Source organism: Canis aureus, chromosome 38 (assembly GCF_053574225.1).
Source record: "Canis aureus isolate CA01 chromosome 38, VMU_Caureus_v.1.0, whole genome shotgun sequence".
NCBI classification, from domain to species: Eukaryota; Metazoa; Chordata; class Mammalia; order Carnivora; family Canidae; genus Canis; species Canis aureus.
The window spans coordinates 27,809,171-27,828,279 of NC_135648.1; positions in this window are offsets into that span (position 1 = coordinate 27,809,171).

Genomic DNA, 19,109 nt, shown 5'->3' on the forward strand with positions numbered 1-19,109 from the left:
ACAGGGCCCCACGTGGGCCTCCCTTTGACCTGGTGAATCTGGTCCTTACCTGGTCCTCACTCGGAACTCGTAAGTCTGGTCACTACATGGGAATCATCTGGACCTGGTGAATCTGGTCCCCATTGGGCCTCACCCAGTCCTGGTGACTTTGTTTCCCACCTGGACCTGATTGCTGTGGACTCCTTTTGGGCCTCACCTGGAACGGGTGACTCTGATCCTAACTGGGCCTCACCCAGATCTGGTGACTCTGGTCCTCACCTGTGGACATTATGACCTGGATACTCTGTTCCACTCCTGAGACTCACCTGGATATGATGACGCTGGATCCCCTCTGGGCCTCAGCCTGACATGGTGACTCTGGTCCCCTTCTGGATATCACCAGAATCGGGTGACTGTGTTCCCCCTCTGGGACTCACCCGGTGCTGGGACACTGGTCCTCAATTGGGCAGAACTGGACCTGGTGATCTACTCCTCACTTTGGTCTCGTCTGGACCTTGTGACTCTTTTCCCACCTGGCATCAATGGGACATGGTTACTCTGTTCCCACTGGGCCTCACCTGGACATGATAACTTTGGTCCACACTTTGGCCTCAACTGGTCCTGATGACTCTGAACCCACCACCTAGGCCTCAAACTGAACCTGGTGACTGTGGTCCCCATCTGGGTCACACCTGGACCTGGTGACTGTGGTCCCCACCTGGGTCTCACCTGGACATGGTGGTCTCGTTCCTACATGAACCACGCCTGGACCTGGTGACTCTGGCATTCTTGTAGACTCACTTTTACCTGGTGAATCCGGTCCCCACTAGGGACTCACGTGGATCTGGTGACTCTGGCATGCAGGATGGTCTCACCAGGACCTGGTGAGTAGGGTTGCCACCTGGGCCTCACCCATACCTGGTGATTCAAGTCCCTACGTGGGCCTCTTGGACCTGGTGAATCTTGTCCTTACCCGGTCATCTCCTAGACACGGGGTCTCTTGTCACCACCTGGGCCTCACCTGGACCTGGTGAATCTGGTCCCCATCTGGGCCTCACCCAGTCCTGGTGACTTTTTCTCCACCTGGACCTGATTGCTGGGCCCTTTCTTGGCCTCACCCGGACTGGTGAGTCTGATCCTATCTGTGCGTCACCCAGACCGGGTGACTCTTGTCCTCACCTGGGCATCATTGGTACCTGGTGACTCTGTACCACACCTGAGCCTCACCTGGAAATGTTGACTCTGGAACCGCTCTGGGCCTCACCCTGACCTAGAGACTCTGGTCCCCATCTGGATGTCACATGGACAAGGTGATTCTGGTCCCCCCTAGGCGTCAAACAGATCTGGTGACTCTGGTCTTCAAAGGGGATTCACCTGTACCTAGTGAATATGCTCCATCTGGGCCTCATTTGGACCTGGTGACTCTGGTCCATACCTGGGCATCATCGGGATATGGTTCCACTGCATGGCATGCAGGTTGGCCTCACCTGGACCTGGTGAGTGGGGTTGCCACCTGGGCCTCACACATACGTGGTGACACAGGTTCCCACGTGGGCCTCACTTGGACCTGGTGAATCTGGTCCTTACCTCGTCCTCACCCGGAACTGGTAACTCTGGTCACCACCTGGGAATCACCTGGACCTGGTGAATCTGGTCCCCATTAGGGCCCCACTCAGTCCTGGTGTCTTTAAACCCCAATTGGACCTGATTGCTGTGCACTCCTTCTTGGCATCATTGGAACTAATGACTCTGATCCTAACTGGGCCTCACCCAGATCTGCTGACTCTGGTACTCACCTGTGGACCATTATGACCGGGATAGTCTGTTCCACACCTGAGCCTCACCTGGACATGATGACTCTGGATCCCCTCTGGGTCTAACCCTGACATGGTGACTCTGGTCCCCATCTGGATGTCACCTAGACCAGTGGAATCTGGTACTCCTCTAGGCCTCAACTTGACCTGGTGACTCTAGTCCTCATCTGGGCCTCACTGGGACCTAGTGAACATACTCCCCACCTGCGCCTCATCTGGACCTGGTGACTCTTTTTTTACCTGGGCATCATCAGGACATGGTTACTCTATTCCCCACTGGGACTAATTGATCCTGGTAACCTTGGTCCTGACTTTGGCCTCTTCTGTACCAGGTGACTCTGGCTCCTCCTGGGCCTCACCTGTAACTGGTGACTCTGATCCTAAGCATGGCCTCACCTGACCTGGTGACTGTTGTTCCCATGGGACCTCACCTGGACCTCATGTCTCTGGTCCCAACAGGGCCTCACTAGGACCTGGTGTCTCTGGTACCCACCTGGTTAGCATCAGGATATGGTTACACTGTTCACTAACAGTGACCCAGCTGGACGTATTAACTCTGGTCTTCACCTGGGCCACACCTGGACATGGTGACACTGGTTCGCACCTGGGTCTCACCTGGACATGGTGATTCGGATCCCCACCTGGTCCTCACCTGTAACTGGCGATTCTCGTTCCCACATGGACATCATGTGGACCTGGTGGCTGCAGTGTTTCTAGCTTCTCATGTACCTCGTGACTCTGGTCCCCACCAGGGCATCACCGGGATCTGGTGAGTGTGGTTGCCACGTGCAACTCACCTGGACCTGGTGATTCTGGTCTGCACCTGAGACTACTCTGGATCTGGTGACTGTGGTCCCCACCTGGGCTTCACCTGGATTTGGGGACTCCGGTCCCCATCTGGGCCTCACCTGGCCCTGTTGACCATGGTCCTCAACTGGGCAAAATTGGGACCCGGTGACTGTGTTCCACAACTGGACCTCACCTGGACCAGGTCACTCTGGTCCCCCTCTGGGACTCACGTGCCCTAGTGACTGTGAACCCCACTTTAGCCTGACTTGGACCTGCTGACCCTGGTTGCCACCTGCTTCTGACCTCGAACTGTTGACTCTGGTTCTTTCAAGGGCCTCCACTGTACCTGGTGATTCTGGTCCCCACCTGGGCCAAACCAGGACGTGGTGACACTTTTCACCACCGGGAACTCACCTTGACCTGCTTACTGTGTGCCATAACTGGGCCTCAAGTAGACCTGTTGACTATGGTCCCCAAGCCGGCCTCACATGGACCTGTTGCCTCTGATCCCCCCCGGGGCTACACGTGTACCTGGTAACTCTGGTCCTCATCTGGGCCTCATCTGGACCTAGCGACTCTGGTCCCCACCTGGGCTTCACCTGTATCTGGTGACTCTGGTCCCCACCTGGACTTCACCTGGATCTGGGGACTCTGGTCCACACCTGGACCTGACCTGCATCTGGTGACTCTGGTCCTCAATATGGCCTCACCTGGACCTGGTGTCTCTCGTCCCTACTTTGACCTAACTCAGAACTGCTGAATCTTGCCCCACCTAGAATGCACCCAGACCTGGTGACTCTTGTCCCCAGCTATGCCTCAATACGACCTGATGAATCTGGTCCTCACGTGGGCCTCACATGGACCTGGGACTCAGCTGGATAGAGTTGCTCTGGTTCCCAGAGGGAGCTCACCTGATACTGCTGACTCTGGTCTTATTCTATGCCTCACCAGGACCTAGTGATTCTGTTCCCCATCTGGGTCTGCATGGCCCTAGTGACTATGGTCCTCACCCAGGCATCACTGGGACCTGGATACTCTATTCCACACCTGGGCCTCACTTTGACCAGGCACCTCTGGTCCCATTCTGGGCCTCAAACTAAACTGGTTACTCTGGTTCCCCCTCTGGGCCTCACCCAGTCTTGGGGACTTTGTTACCCACCTGGACCTGCTTGCTGTGGACACTTTCTTTGTCTCACCTAGATCTGGTGACTCTGATCCTATCTGCGCATCACCCATATCTGGTGACTCTGGTCCTCACCTGGGCATCATAGGTACCTGGTGACTCTGCTCCACACCTGAGCCTCACCTGGACATGATGACTGTGGATCCTCTCTGGGCCTCACCCTGACCTGGTGACTCTGGTCCCCATTTGGAAGTCACCTGGACCAGTGATTCTGATACCCCTCTAGGCCTCAACCAGATCTGGTGACTCTGGTCCCACTTGGCACTCACCAGGACATGCTGTCTCTGGTACCAACCTGGTTAGCATCAAGATATGGTACTCTGTTAACTAACAGTGACCCAGCGGGAACTATTAACTCTGGTCTTCACCTGGGCCACACTTGGATATGGTGACACTTGTTTCCACCTGGGTCTCACCTGGACATGGGGAGTCGGATCCCCACCTGGTCCTCACCTGTAACTGGTGATTCTCGTTCCCACATGGACATCATATGGACCTGGTGGCTGCAGTGTTTCTAGCTTCTCATGTAACTCGTGTCTCTGGTCCCCACCAGGGCCTCACCAGGACTTGGTGAGTGTGGTTTCCACCTGCACCTCACCTGGACCTGGTGATTCTGATCTGCACCTGAGACTACCCCGGATCTGGTGAATGTGGTCCCCACCTGGGCTTCACCTGGATTTGGGGACTCCGGTCCCAATCTGGGCCTCACCTGGCCCTGTTGACCATGGTCCTAAACTGGGCAAAATTGGGAACCGGTGACTGTGTTCCACAACTGAACCTCACGTGGACCAGGTGACTCTGGTCCCCCTCTGGGTCTCACCGTGCCCTAGTGACTGTGAAGCCCACTTTGGCCTGACTTGGAGCTGCTGACCCTGGTTGCCACCTACGCCTGACCTCGAAGTGTTGACTCTGGTTCTTTCATGGCCTCCCCTTTACCTGGTGATCCTGGTCCCCACCTGGGACTCACCTGGACGTGGTGACTCTTGTCACCCCCGGGGACTTCCTGGACTTGCCTACTGTGTTCCATACCTGGGCCTCAAGTAGACCTGTTGACCATGGTCCCCAAGCCGGCCTCACATGGACCTGTTGCTTCTGATCCCCACCGGGGCCTCAGGTGTACCTGGTAACTCTGGTCCTCACCTAGGCCTCATCTGGACCTATTGACTTTGGTCCCCACCTGGGCTTCACCTGGATCTGGAGACTCTGGTCCCCACCTGGACTTCATCTGGATCTAGTGACTCTGGTCCCCACCTGGACCTCTCCTGGACCTGGTGACTCTCTTTGAATATGGACCTCACATGGATTTGGTGACTCTGGTCCCCACCTGGACCTCACCTGCATCTGGTGACTCTGGCCTGCAGGTTGGCCTCACCTGGACCTGGGGAGTGGGGTTGCCACCTAGGCCTCACACATAGCTGGTGACTCAGGTCCCCACGTGGACCTCATTTGGACCTGTTGTATCTGGTCCTTAGCTGGTCCTCTCCCAGACCCGAGGACTCTGGTCACCACCTGGGAATAACCTGGACCTGGTGAATCTGGTCCAAATCTGGGCCTCACCAAGTCCTGGTGACTTTCTTCACCTCCTGGACCTGATTACTGTGGACGCCTTCTTGGCGTCACCTGGAATGGGTGACTCTGATCCTATCTGCGTGTCACCCAGATCTGGTGACTCTGGTCCTCACCTGGGCATCATTGGTACCTGGTGATTCTGTTCCACACCTGAGCCTCACCTGGACCCGATGACTCTGGAACCACTCTGGGCCTCACCCTGACCTGGTGACTCTGGACCCATCTGGATATCACCTCGATCAGGTGATTCTGGTAAACTTCTAAGCCGAACCAGATATGGGGAAACTGGTCCTCAACTGGGCCTCACCTGGACCAGGTGACTCTGGACCCATCTGGATATCACCTCAATCAGGTGATTCTGGTAAACTTCTAAGCCGAACCAGATATGGGGAAACTGGTCCTCAACTGGGCCTCACCTGGACCAGGTGACTCTGGTCCCCCTCTGGGTCTCACCGTGCCCTAGTGACTGTGAACCCCACTTTGGCCTGAGTTCGACCTGCTGACCCTGGTTGCCAACTGCGCCTGACCTCTAACTGTTGACTCTGGTTCTTTCAAGGGCCTCCCCGGGACTTGATGATCCTGGTCCCCACCTGGGCCTCACCTGGACGTGGTCACTCTTGTCACCACTGGGGACTCACCTGGATCTGGTGACTCTGATCCTATCTGCGTGTCACTCAGACCTGGTGACTCTGGTCCTAACCTGGGCATCATTGGTACCTGGTGACTCTGTTCGACACCTGAGCCTCACCTGGACATGATGACTCTGGAACCTGGCTGGGACTCACCCTGACCTGGTGACTCAGGTCCCCACGTGGGCCTCTTGGACCTGGTGAATCTGGTCCTTACCTGGTCCTCTCCCGGAGTTGGGGACTCTGGTCACCACCTGGGACTCACCTGGACCCGGTGAATCTGCTCCCCATCTGGGTCTCACCCAGTCCTGGTGATTTATTCCCCACCTGGACCTGATTGCTGTGGACTCTTTTTTGGCCTCACCTGGAACTGGTGACTCTGATTCTATCTGCGCATCACCCAGACCTGGTGACTCTGGTCCTCACTTGGTCATCGTTGGTAACTGGTGACTCTGTTCCACGTTGAGCCTACCTGGACATGATGACTCTGGAAAATCTCTGGGCCTCACCCTGACCTGGTGACTCTGGTCCCCATCTGGATGTCACCTGGACCAGGTGATCTGGTATCCCTCTAGGCCTCAACCAGATCTGGGGACTCTGGTCCTCAACTGGGCCTCATCTGGACCTAGTGAATATCCTCCATCTGGGCCTCATTTGGACCTGGTGACTCTGGTCACTACCTGGGCATCATCGGGACATGTTTCCACTGCATGTCCTGAAGGTTGGCCTCACCTGGAGCTGGTAACTCTGGTCCCAACCAGGGTATCATCATGACATGGTTCCTCTGCATGGCCTGCAGGTTGGCCTCACCTGGACCTGGGGAGTGGGGTTGCCACCTGGGCCTAACCCATACCTGGTGACACAGGTCCCCACGTGGGCCTCACGTGGACCTGTTGAATCTTGTCCTTACCTGGTCCTCACCCGGAACTGGTAAGGCTGGTCACCACCTGGAAGTCACCTGGACCTGGTGAATCTGGTCCCCATCTGGGCCTCACCCATTCCTGGTGAATTTGTTGCCCACCTGGACTTGATTGCTGTGGACTCTTTCTAGGCCTCACCTGGAACTTGTGACTCTTATCCCAAGTGGGCCTCCCCCAGATCCGGTGACTCAGGTCCTCACCTGAGGACCATTATGATCTGGATACTCGGTTCCACACCTGAGCCTCACCTGGACATGATGACTCTTAATCCCCTCTGGGCCTCACCCTGACATGGTGACTCTGGTCCCCATCTGGATGTCACCTAGACCAGGTGAATCTGGTACCCCTCTAGGCCTCTTCTATACCTGGCGACTCTGGTCCTCAACTGGGTCTCAGCGGGACCTAGTAAAAATGCTCCCCACCTGCGCCTCATTTGGACCTGGTGACTCTGGTTCGACCTGGGCATCATCGGGACATGGTTACTCTATTCCCCACTGGGACTGACCTGATCCTGGCAACTCTGGTCCTGACTTTGGCCTCTTCTGTACCAGGTGACTCTGGATCGAACTGGGTCTCACCTTTAACTGGTGACTCTGATCCTAAGCATGGCCTCACCTGACCTGGTGACTGTGGTTCCCATCGGGAACTCACCTGGACCTCATGTCTCTGGTCCGACCTGGGCCTCACCAGGACCTGGTGTCTCTGGTACCAACCTGGGTAGCATCAGGATATGGTTACACTGTTCACTAACAGTGACCCAGCCGGACCTATTAACTCTGGTCTTCACCTGGACATGGTGACACTGGGTCCCACCTGGGTCTCACCTGGACATGGTGAGTCGGATCCCCACCTGGTCATCACCTGTAACTGGTGATTCTCGTTCCCACGTGGACATCATGTGGACCTGGTGGCTGCAGTGTTTCTAGCTTCTCATGTACCTCGTGACTCTGGTCTCCACCAGGGCCTCACCGGGACCTGGTGTGTGTGGTTGCCACCTGCACCTCACCTGGACCTGGGATTTTTGTCTACACCTGAGACTACCCTGGATCTGGTGACTGTGGTACCCACCTGGGCTTCACCTGGATTTGGGGACTCCGGTCCCCTCTGTACTCACCGGGCCCTGTTGACCATGGCACTCAACTGGGCAAAATTGTGACCCCATGACTGTGTTCCACAACTGGACCTCACCTGTACCAAGAAATTCTAATCCCCCTCTGGGACTCCCCCTGCCCTAGTGACTGTGAACCCCACTTTGGCCTGACTTGAACCTGCTGACCCTGGTTGACACCTGCGCCAGACCTCGAAATATTGACTCTGGTTCTTTCAAGGGCCTCCCGTGTACCTGGTGATCCTGGTCCCCACATGGGCCTCACCTGGACGTGCTGACTCTTGTCACCACCGGGGTCTCACCTGGACCTGCATACTGTGTTCCATACCTGGACCTCAAGTAGCCCTGTTGAACATGGTCCCAAGCCGGCCTCACATGGAACTGTTGCCTCTGATCCCCACCGAGGCCTCACGTGTACCTGGTAACTCTGGGCCTCACCTGGGCCTCATCTGGATCTGGTGACTCTGGTCCCAACCTGGACTTCACCCGCACCTGGTGACTCAGGTCCCCACATGGGCCTCTTGGACCTGGTGAATCTGGACCTTACCTGGTCCTCTCCCAGACTCGGGGACTCTGGTCACCACCTCTGCCTCACCTGGACCTGGTGAATCTCGTTCCCACATGAACCTCACCTGGATCTGGTGACTGTGGTGTTCTTCTAGACTCACATTTACCTGGTGACTCTGGTCCCCACTAGGGCCTCACCTGGATCTAGTGACTCTGGCCTGCAGGTTGGCCTCACCTGGACCTGGTGAGTAGGGTTTGCCACCAGGGCCTCACCCATACCTGGTGACTCAGGTCCCCACGTGGACCTCTTGGACCTGGTGAATCTGGACCTTACCTGGTCCTCTCCCAGACCCGGGGACTCTGGTCACCACCTGGGCCTCACCTGTACCTGGTGAATCTGGTCCCTATCTGGGCCTCACTCAGTCCTGGTGACTTTGTTCCCCACTTGGACCTGATTGCTGTGGACTCCTTCTTGGCCTCACCTGGAACTGGTGACTCTGATTCTATCTGCGCGTCACCTAGATCTGGTGACTCTGGTCCTCACCTGGGAATCAATGGTACCTGGTGACTCTGTTCCACACCTGAGCCTCACCTGGACATGATGACTCTGGAACCTCTCTGGGCCTCACCCTGACCTGGAGACTCTGGTCCCCATCTGGATGTCACCTTGACCAGGTGATTCTGGTACCCCTCTAGTGCTCAACCAGATCTGGTGACTCTGGTCCTCAACTGGGCCTCACCTGGACCTAGTGAATATGCTCCATCTGGGCCTCATTTGGACCTGGTGACTCTGGTCCCTCTCTGGGCATCATCGGGACATGGTTCCACAGCATGGCCTGCAGTTTGGCCTCACCTGGACCTGGTGAGTGGGGTTGCCACCTGGGCCTCACCCATACGTGGTGACACAGGTCCCCACTTGGGCTTCACTTGGACCTGGTGAATCTGGTCCTTACCTGGTCCTCACCCGGAACTGGTATGTCTGGTCACCACCTGGGAATCACATGGGCCTGGTGAATCTGGTCCAAATCTGGGCCTCACCCTGTCCTGGTGACTTTGTTCCCCACCTGGACTTGATTGCTGTGGACTCCTTCTTGGCCTCACCTGGAACTGGTCACTCTGATCCTAAGTTGGCCTCCCCCATATCTGGTGACTCTGGTCCTCACCTGTGGACCGTTATGACCTGGATACTTTGTTCCAAACCTCAGCCTCACCTGGACATGATGACTCTGGAACCCCTCTGGCCCTCACCCTGACATGGTGACTCTGGTCCCCATCTGGATGTCACCTAGACCAGGTGTATCTGGTACCCCTCTAGGCCTCAACTTGACCTGGTGACTCTGGTTCTCAACTGGGCCTCACCGAGACCTAGTGAACATGCTCCCCACCTGCGCCTCATCTGGACCTGGTGACTCTGGTTCTACCTGGGCATCATCGGGACATAGTTACTCTATTCCCCACTGGGACTGACCTGATCCTGGTAACTCTGGTCCTGACTTTGGCCTCTTCTGTACCAGGTGACTCTGTCTCCACCTGGGCTTCACCTGTACCTGGTGACACTGATCCTAAGCATGGCCTCACCTGACCTGGTGACTGGGGAACTCATCGGGACCACACCTAGAACTCAGGTCTCCGGTCCCACCTGGGCCTCACCAGGACCTTGTGTCTCTGGTTCCCACCTGGATAGCATCAGCATATGGTTACACTCTTCACTAACAGTGACCCAGCCGGACCTATTAACTCTGCTCTTCACCTGGGCCACACCTGGACATGGTGATTCTGGTCTGCACCTGAGACTACCCTGGATCTGGTTACTGTGGTCCCCACCTGGTTTCACCTGGATATTTTGTCTCCGGTCCCCATCTGGGCCTCACCTGGCCCTGTTGACCATGGTCCTCAACTGGGCAAAATTGGGACTCGGTGACTGTGTTCCACAACTGGACCTCACCTGGACCAGGTTACTCTGGTCCCCCTCTGGGTCTCACCGTGCCCTAGTGACTGTGAACCCCACTTTGGCCTGACTTGGACCTGCTGATCCTGTTTGCCACCTGCACCTGACCTCGAACTGTTGACTCTGGATCTTTCAAGGCCCTCCCCTGTACCTGGTGATCCTGGTCCCCACCTGGGACTCACCTGGACGTGGTGACTGTTGTCAACACCGGGGAGTCACCTGGACCTTCTTATTGTGTTCCATACCTGGGCCTCAAGTAGACCTGTTGACCATTGGCCCCAAGCCGGCCTCACATGGACCTGTTGCCTCTGATCAAACCCGGAGATCACGTGTACCTGGTTACTCTGGTCCTCAACTGGGACTCATCTGGACCTAGTGACTCTGGTCCCCACCTGGACTTCACCTGGATCTCGTGACTCTGGTCCCCACCTGGACTTCACCTGGATCTGATGACACTGGTCCCCACCTGGACCTCCCCTGACCTGGTGACAATGGTCCTCAGTTTGGCCTCACCGGGACCTGTTGACTCTTGTCCCCACTTTGACCTAACTCAGAACTGCTGAATCTTGCCCCACCTCGGCCGCACCCAGACTTGGTGACTCTTGTCCCCAGCTATGCTTCAATTCGACCTGATGAATCTGGTCCTCACGTGGGCCTCACATGGACCTGGGACTCAGCTGGATAGAGTGGCTCTGGTTCCCACAAGGGGCTCACCTGATATAGCTGACTGTGGTCTTATTCTATGCCTCACCTGGTCCTAGTGATTCTGTTCCCATCTGGGCCTGCATGGCCCTAGTGACTCTGGTCCTCACGCAGGAATCATTAGGACCTGGATACTCTATTCCACACCTGTGCCTCACATTGACCATGGACCTCTCGTCCCATTCTGGGACTCAAACTAAACTAGTTACTGGTTCCCCTTTGGGCCTCACCCTTACCTGGTAACTCGGGTCACCCTTTGGGCTTCACTTCACCAGATGAATCACACCTGGACCTGGTGACTGTGGTGTTCTTGTATACTCACATGTACCTGGTGACTCCAGTCCCCACTAGGGCCTCACCTGGACCTGGTGAATCTGGCCCGCCGGTTGGCCTCACCTAGACCTGGTGAGTGGGGTTGCCACCTAGGCCTCACACATAGCTGGTGACTCAGGTCCCCACGTGAGCCTCTTGGACCTGGTGAATCTGGTCGTTACCTGGTCCTTTCCGAGACCCGGGGACTCTATACCCACCTGGGCCTCACCTGGACCTGGTGAATCTGTTCCCCATCTGGGCCTCACCCAGGTCTGGTGACTTTGTTCCCCACCTGGACCTGATTGCTGTGAACTCTTTCTTGGCCTCACCTGCAACTGGTGACTCTGATCCTATCTGCGCCTCACCCAGATCTGGTGACTCTGGTCCTCACCTGGGCATCATTGGTACCTGGTGACTCTCTTCCACACCTGAGGCTCACCTGGACCCGATGACTCTGGAACCACTCTGGGCCTTCCCCTGACCTGGTGACTCTCGTCCCCATCTGGATATCACCTGGACCAGGTGATTCCTGTACCCTTCTAAGACTCAAGTAGATATGGTGAAACTGGTCCTCAACTGGGCCTCACCTGGACCTAGTGAATATGCTCCATCTGGGCCTTATATGGACCTGGTGACTCTGGTCCCTCCCTGGGCATCATCGGGACATGGTTTCACTAAATGGCCTGCAGATTGGCCTCAACTGGACCTGGTAAATCTGGTCCCTACCTGAGCATCACCGGGACATGGTTCCTCTGCATGGCCTGCAGGTTGGCCTCACCTGGACCTGGTGAGTGCGGTTGCCACCTGGGCCTCCCCCATACCTTGTGACACAGGGCCCCATTGGGCCTCCCTTTGACCTGGTGAATCTGGTCCTTACCTGGTCCTCACTCGGAACTAGTAAGTCTGGTCAAAACATGGGAATCATCTGGACCTGGTGAATCTGGTCCCCATTGGGCCTCACTCAGTCCTGGTGACTTTGTTCCCCACCTGGACCTGATTGCTGTGGACTCCTTTTGGGCCTCACCTGGAACGGGTGACTCTGATCCTAATTGGGCCTCACCCAGATTGGTGACTCTGGTCCTCACCTGTGGACCATTATGACCTGGATACTCTGTTCCACACCTGACTCACCTGGACATGATGACGCTGGATCCCCTCTGGGCCTCAGCCTGACATGGTGACTCTGGTCCCCATCTGGATATCACCAGAATCGGGTGACTCTGTTCCCCCTCTGGGACTCAACCGGTGCTGGGACACTGGTCCTCAACTGGGCAAACTGGACCTGGTGAATCTACTCCTCACTTAGGTCTCGTCTGGACTTTGTGACTCTTTTCCCACCTGGCATCAATGGGACGTGGTTACTCTGTTCCCACGGGGCCTCACCTGGACATGATAACTTTGCTCCACACTTTGGCCTCAACTGGTCCTGATGACTCTGATCCCCCCACCTAGGCCTCAAACTGAACCTGGTGACTGTGGTCCCCACCTGGGTCACACCTGGACCTGGTGACTGTGGTCCCCAACTGGGTCTCACCTGGAACTTGTGACTCTCGTTCCCACATGAACCACACCTGGACCTGGTGACTGTGGTGTTCTTGTAGACTCACATTTACCTGGTGACTCCGGTCCCCACTAGGCCCTCACCTGGATCTGGTGACTCTGGCCTGCAGGTTGGCCTCACCTGGACCTGGTGAGTGGGGTTGCCACCTGGGCGTCACCCATACCTGGATACTCAGGTCCCCACGTGGGCCTCTTGGACCTGGTGAATCTGGTCCTTACATGGTCCTCTCCCAGACCTGGGTCTCTGGTCACCACCTGGGCCTCACCTGGACCTGGTGAATCTGGTCCCATCTGGGCCTCTCCCAGTCCTGGTGACTTTGTTCCCCACCTGGACCTGATTGCTGTGGACTCCTATTGGGCCTCACCTGGAACTGGTGACTCTGATCCTAACTAGGCCTCACCCAGATCTGGTGACTCTGGTCCTCACCTGGGCATCATGGTACCTGGTGACTGTTCCTCACCTGAGCCTCACCTGGACATGATGACTCTGGAACCACTCTGGGCCTCTCCCTGACCTGGTGACTCTGGTCCCCATCTGGATGTCACCTAGACCAGGTGATTCTGGTACCCCTCTAGGCATCAAACAAATCTGGTGACTCTGGTCCTCAACTGGGCCTCACCTGGACCTAGTGAATTTGCTCCATCTGGACCTCATTTGGACCTGGTGACTCTGGTCCCTACCTGGGCATCATCGGGACATGGTTCCACTGCATGGCATGCAGGTTGTCCTCACCTGGACCTGGTAACTCTGTTCCCTACTTGGGCATCATCGGGACATGGTTCCTCTTCATGGCCTGCAGGTTGGCCTCACCTGGACCTGGTGAGTGGGGTGGTAATCTGGGCCTCACACATACATTGTGACACAGGTCCCCAAGTGGGTCTCACTTGGACCTGGTGAATCTCGTCCTTAACGGGTCCTCACCCGGAACTGGTAACTCTGGTCACCAACTGGGAATAACCTGGACCTTGTGAATCTGGTCCCCATCTTGGCCTCACCCAGTCCTGGTGACTTTGTTCCCCACCTGGACCTGATTGCTGTGGAAACCTTCTTGGCCTCACCTGGAACTGGTGACTCTGATCCTAACTGGGCCTCTCCCAATTCTGGTGACTCTGGTCCTCACCTGTGGACCATTATGACCTGGATAGTCTTTCCCACACCTGAGATTCACTTGGACATGATGACTCTGGATCGCCTCTGCGCCTCAGCCAAACATGGTGACTCTGGTCCACATCTGGATGTCACCTAGACCAGGTGAATCTGGTACCCCTCTAGGCCTCAAATAGACCGGGTGATCTGGTCCTCAACTGGGCCTCACCGGGACCTAGTGAATATACTCCCCACCTGCGCCTCATCTGGACGTGGTGACTCGGGTTCTACCTGGGCCTCATCGGGACATGTTTAATCTATGCCCCACTGGGACTGACCTGATCCTGGTAACTCTGGTCCTGACTTTGGCGTCTACTCTACCGGGTGACTCTGGCTTCACCTGGGCGTCATCTGTAACTGATGTCTCTGATCCTAAGCATGGCATCACCTGACCTGGTGACTGTGGTTCCCATCGGGACCTCACCTGGACCTCATGTCTCTGGTCCCACCTGGGCCACACCAGGACCTGGTGTCTGTGGTACCCACCTGGGTAGCATCAGGATATGGTTACACTGTGCACTAACAGTGACCCAGCCGGACTTATTAACTCTGGTCTTCACCTGGGACACACCTGCACATGGTGACACTGGTACCCAGTTGGGTCTGACCTAAACATGGTGAGTCGGATCCCCGCTTGGTCCTCACCTATAACTGGTGATTCTCGTTCCCACATGGACATCATGTGGACCTGGTGGCTGCAGTGTTTCTAGCTTCTCATGTACCTCATGACTCTGGTCCCCACCAGGGCCTCACCGGGATCTGGTGAGTGTTGTTGCCACCTGCACCTCACCTGGACCTGGTGATTCTGGCCTACACCTGAGACTACCCTGGATCTGGTGACTGTAGTCCCCACCTAGGCTTCACCTGGATTTGGGGACTCCGGTCCCCATCTGGGCCTCACCTGGCCCTGTTGACCATGGTTCTCAAATGGGCAAAATTGGGACCCGCTGACTGTGTTCCACAACTGGACCTCACCTGGACCAGGTGACTCTGGTCCCCCTCTGGGTCTCACCGTGCCCTAGTGACTGTGAACCCCACTTTGGACTGACTTGGACCTGTTGACCCTGGTTGCCACCTGCGCCTGACCTCCAACTGTTGACTCTGGTTCTTACAAGGGCCTCCCCTGGACATGGTGATCCTGGTGCCCACATGGGCCTCACTTGGACCTGGTGACTCTTGTCACCACCGGGAACTCACCTGGATCTGCTTACTGTGTTCCACACCTGGGCCTCAAGTAGACCTGTTGACCATGGTCCCCAAGCCGGCCTCAAATGGACCTGTTGCCTCTGATCCCCACCGGGGCCTCACGTGTACCTGGCAACTCTGGTCCTCACCTTCTCCTCATCTGGACCTAGTGACTCTGGTCCCCACCTGGGCTTCACCTGGATCTGGTGACTCTGATCCCCACCTGGACCTGACCTGCATCTGGTGACTCTGGTCCTCAGTTTGGCCTCACCTGGACCTGGCGTCTCTCGTCCCCACTTTGACTTACCTCAGCACTGCTGAATCTTGCCCCACCTAGGCCGAACCCACACCTGATGCCTCTTGTCCCCAGCTATGCCTCAATTCGACCTGATGAATCTGGTCCTCACGTGGGCCTTACCTGGACCTGTTACTCAGCTGGATAGAGTGGCTCTTGTTCCCACATGGGGCTCACCTGATTCTGGTGACTGTGGTTTTATTCTATGCCTCACCAGGACCTAGTAATTCTGTTCCCCATCTGGGCCCGCATGGCCCTAGTGACTCTGGTCCTCACCCAGGCATCATTGGCACCGGGATACTCTATTCCACACCTGGGCTTCACTCTGACCAGGGACCTATGGTCCCATTCTGGGCCTCAAACTAAACTGGTTACTCTGGTACCCCTTCTGGGCCTCACCCTAACCTGGTGATTCTGGTCACCCATTGGGCTTCACTTGGGCCTGGTGAATCTGGTCCTTAGCTGGTTCTCACCTGGATCTGGTGACTGGTCTCCACCTGGGCCTCACCTGGACTTGGTGAATCCTGTTGCCATCTGCGCCTCACCTGGAACTTGTGACTGTGGTCCCACCTGGAACTCACCTGGATCTGGTGGCTCTGGTTCCCATATGGGGCTCTCCTGAACCTGGTTCCTGTGGTCTCCATCTGGCCACACCTGGAACACAATGACTCTGATCCATATTTGGTCCTCTCCTGGACCTGTTGACTCTGGTCCTTAAATGGGCATCATTGGGACCTCGATACTCTCTTATATAACTCGGCCTCAACTGGACCTGGTGACTTTGGTCCCACCCGGGCCTCACCTGGATAAGGTGAGTGGTTCCCACAGGGACCTCACCTGGACCTGGTGACTCAGGTCCTCATATGGGCATCATGGGACCTGGTTCTCAGTTCCTCATCGGGGCCTCCCCTGGACCTAGTGATTCTCGTCCCCCTCTGGGCCTCACCCTGACGTGGTGACTCTGGTCCCCAAATGGTTATCACCAGAACCGGTGACTCTGGTCCCCCTCTGGGACTCACCCGGAGATGGGACACTGGTCCTCAACTGGGCCTCAATAGGACCTGGTGAATCTACTCCTCACTTAAGCATCGTCTGGACCTTGTGACTTTTTCCCACCTGGCATCAATGCGACATTGTTACTCTGTTCCCCACCTGGGCTCACCTGGACATGGTAACTTTGCTCCACTCTTTGTCCTCAACTGGTCCTGATGACTCTGGTCCCCCCACCTAGGCCTCAATCTGGACCTGGTGACTGTGGTCCCCACCTGGGTCTCACCTGGACCTGGTGACTCTCGTTCCCACATGAACCACACCTGGACCTAGTGACTGTGGTGTTCTTGTAGACTCACATTTACCTGGTGACTCCAGTCCCCACTAGGGCCTCACCTGGATCTGCTGACTCTGGCCTGTAGGTTGTCCTCACCTGGACCTGGTGAGTGGGGTTGCCACCTGGGCCTCACCCATAACTGGGGACTCAGGTCCCCGCATGGGCCTCTTGGACCTGGTGAATCTGGTAATTCTGGTCACCACATGGGAATCCCCTGCACCTGGAGAATCTGGTCGCCATCTAGGCCTAACCCAGTCCTGGTGACTTTGTTCCCCACCGGGACCTGATTGCTGTGGACTCCTTTTAGGCCTCACCTGGAACTAGTGACTCTGATCCTAACTGGGCCTCACCCAGATCTGCTGACTCTGGTCCTCACCTGGGCATCATTGGTACCTGGTGCCTCTGTTCCACACCTGAGCCTCACCAGGACATGATGACTCTGGAACCTCTCTGGGCCTCACCCTGACATGGTGACTCTGGTCCCCATCTGGATGTCACCTAGACCAGGTGAATCTGGTACCCCTCTAGGCCTCAACTAGACCTGGGCATTCTGGTCCTCAACTGCGCCTCAACGGGACCTAGTGAATATGATCCACTCCTGCGCCTCATCTGGACCTGGTGACTCTGGTTCTACCTGGGCATCATCGGGACATGGTTACTCTATTCCCCACTGGGACTGACCTGATTCTGGTAACTCTGGTCCTGACTTTGGCCTCTTCTGTAACAGGTGACTCTGGCTCCACCTGGGCCTTACCTGTAACTGGTGTCTCTGATCCTAAGCATGGCCTCACCTGACCTGGTGACTGTGGTTCCCATCGGTACCTCAACTGGACCTCATGTCTCTGGTCCCTCCTGACCCTCACCAGGACCTGGTGTCTCTGGTACCCACCTGGGTAGCATCAGGATATGGTTACACTGTTCTCTAACAGTGACCCACTCGGACCTATTAACTCTGGTCTTCACCTAGGCCACACCTGCACATGGTGACACTGGTTCCCACTTGGGTCTCACCTGGACATGGTGAGTCAGATCCCCGCCTGCTCCTCACCTGTAACTGGTGATTCTCTTTCCCACATGGACATCATGTGGACCTGGTAGCTGCAGTGTTTCTAGGTTCTCATGTACCTCGTGACTCTGGTCCCAAACAGGGCCTCACCGGGACCTGGTGAGTGTGTTTGCCACCTGCACCTCACCTGGACCTGGTGATTCTGGTCTGCAACTGAGACTACCCTGGATCTGGTGACTGTGGTCCTCACCTGGGCTTCACCTGGATTTGGGTACTCCGGTCCCCATCTGGGCCTCACCTGGCCCTGTTGACCATGGTCCTCAACTGGGCAATATTGGGACCCAGTCACTGTGTTCCACAACTGGACCTCTCCTGGACCAAGTGACCCTAGTCCCCCTCTGGATCTCACCATGCCCTAGTGACTGTGAACCCCACTTTGGCCTGACTTGGACCTGGTCACCCTGGTTGCCACCTGCGCCTGACCTCGAACTGTTGACTCTGGTACTTTCAAGGGCCTCCCCTGGACATCGTGATCCTGGTGCCCACATGGGCCTCACCGGGACCTGGTGACTCTTGTCACCACAGGGCACTCACCTGGACCTGGTTACTGTGTTCCACACCTGGGCCTCAATAGACCTGTTGACCATGGTCCCCGCCGGCCTCACATGTACCTGTTGCCTCTGATCCCCACCGGGGCCTCACGTGTACCTGGTAACACTGGTCCTCACCTGGGTCTCATCTGGACCTAGTGACTCTGGTCCCCACCTTGGCTTCACCTGGGTCTGGTGACTCTGGTACTCACCTGGACTTCACCTGGATCTGGTGACTCTGGTCCCCATCTGGGCCTCTCCTGGACCTGGTGACTCTCTTTCCCTCATGGACCACACATGGATCTGGTGACTCTGGTCCTCAGTTTGGCCTCACCTGGACCTGTCGTCTCTCGTCCCCACTTTGACCTAACTCAGAACTGCTGAATCTTGCCACACCTAGGCTGCACCCAGACCTGGTGACTCTTGTCCCCAGCTATGCCTCAATTCGACCTGATGAATCTGGTCCTCAAGTGAGCCTCACATGGACGTGGGACTCAGCTGGATAGAGTGGCTCTGGTTCCGGTAAGGGTTTCAAATGA